The following is a 2,120-nucleotide window of genomic DNA, read 5'->3' on the forward strand; positions in this document are numbered from 1 at the left end:
TCAAGGCCAGCTTCTGTGAGAGGGGAGAAGGGCATCTCTCTCTTGTCCACATCCACGCCATGTGCAGCAGACAAGAGGCAGGGCCAGCTCTCCCATGCTCACTCCCTTGGGGCCAGCTCGCCATTGCCTCCGCCATCAGGGTCAACTCTACTGTGCTGCAGCAGATGAGGGTCAGGGATGGGTCTCCTGCTCACAGGACCTCGTCGGGGCCAGCTATCCCACCTGCTGCCGGTATTGAGGGCAAAGGGGAGGGGATGATGCCACCACACAGCAGACAAGAGGCAGGGTTCAGCTCTCCTGCACTCACACCTCAGGCCAGCTCCTCTGCAACCCCCACATCTAGAGCCAGCTCTGCCGTGCTGCCCAGGCCAGGCGCAGGGCTTGCTCTCCTGAGTGCTGCAGCTAGTGAGGGGCAGGGCCAATTCTCCTGCTCTGACAACCCCAGGGCCAGGTCTCCCATCTGCCTTAGATGGTGAGGGGCAAGTGGGAAGTAGGGTGATTCTTTCTCATTCACACCACAGCTCAGGAGACAAGTGGCAAGGCCAGCTCACTGGCAACTCCCTGCAATGTACAGGGTATGGGAAGGCACTCTCCCAAGTCCCAGGGCTGGCTATAGGCAGGGTCAACTCTCCTACTCTCATGCTTTCAGGGCCAGTTCTCCCAAGATGCCCAGGTGAGGAGTGGAACCGATTCTACACAGCCACCAACCATCAATCTGTCTCCAGACAGTAGCTCAGACCACAAACATTGATGCCTGGCCTTTGATGGTAACAGACTCCTGCTGCTGCCGGTCCATGGACTCAGAGATGGCCCCAGCACAGGACAGGACCCCACCATGGTCCCAGGTGGCATCACCAAGTACTCACATCAGGCTGTTCCTCACTACCTTCAAGTCTCCAGTTTTGCCTCTCATCATTGTGTCCACATCCTTCTGTTTCTCTCTTGCATTTCTCCATGACTCGCTTGCTCCTCTTAGTGATGCCCGGGTCTCTGTGTCTGGGGTCATCTCAGGGGTGGTCTCAGGAGTGCTGTGCCTTGCTCATGCGCTGTGGCGCTGGGCAGGGGTCATCTCGGGCATGGTCTGCTCCGGCAGGCCTGCAAGGCGCTAGACCGGTGGTCATCTCAGGCTAGCTTCCTGTCCGGGCCCTGTGGCATCAGTCTAGTTGTCACCTCCCTCGGGCTCACTCCTGCGTGGAGCCCACGGTCCCAGGCAGGGCTCTTTCAGTCTCTGGCTTGCTCCCCACCCTGGAAGCCTATCCAGGCCTGCCTGGCACAGGACTGGTGGTCGTAGCAGGCTCGCCTTTTTTTTTTTTTTTTTTTTCAGTGACTATTAGGCTACTAATCATTCAGATGTTCACAGACAAGTCAGAACACTGAGGGTCGACACTCCTCAGTGTCCTCAGGAAAGAGGGCGGCCTCTCTCCTCTCCGTCACCTACTGACACGTGTGTGACACAGCAGCCACACCTGCGATGCCTCTAGGGGCAGGGACAAATATAATTTTTCACTGAACCTTTAGGGACTGAGGATGTGGCACAGTTGGTAGAATGAGTGAGGCGGTTAACATCAGTGAGGTCTTGACCCGGATCCCCAGCACTGCATAAGCCAGGTGTGGAAGCACACACCTAGAATACCAGCAAGGTGTATTCGGGACGGGAAAGCAAGACTGCCCAGAAAGAAGAGGGATGTTGGACTTTAATTTGTATTACTATTCTGTGTAGGAATTTGCCAAACAGGTTGGGCTGATTGGACCCACAAATCTTCCTGTCTCTGCTTCTCCAATAGTGGTATTAGAATTGTGCCCCATCATGGCCTGGCTTTTTGTACTGGGTTCTGGGGTCCAAACTCAGGTCCTCATGCTTCCAAAGTAAGCATTTTACTCAATGAACCATCTCCTTGGCATTTAAAATTCTGTTTGTTTGTTTGTCTGATAGGCTCTTACTAGGTAGCCCAGGCTATGGTTACAGAAGCCCCACCACTCCTGGCTAAGAGAAAAAGATTCGTTGTAGGAATCTATGTCGAAGACTACTGGCAGTATACAGTGGGAAACAGTGATTCCAGGGCTCATGGTCCCTGAGGGTGTCTGCATCACATTGCCTCACTCCTGATCCTTCTATGACC

The 2,120-nt window shown here is 54.5% G+C and overlaps 1 pseudogene; it reads right to left on the reverse strand.

Annotated features, from left to right (window-relative positions):
• Positions 1-1,326: 1,326 nt before the first annotated feature.
• Positions 1,327-1,488, reverse strand: LOC132649148 (small nucleolar RNA SNORA17; annotated as a pseudogene).
• Positions 1,489-2,120: the final 632 nt, after the last annotated feature.

Source organism: Meriones unguiculatus, chromosome 18 (genome assembly GCF_030254825.1).
Source record: "Meriones unguiculatus strain TT.TT164.6M chromosome 18, Bangor_MerUng_6.1, whole genome shotgun sequence".
Taxonomy (NCBI): Eukaryota; Metazoa; Chordata; class Mammalia; order Rodentia; family Muridae; genus Meriones; species Meriones unguiculatus.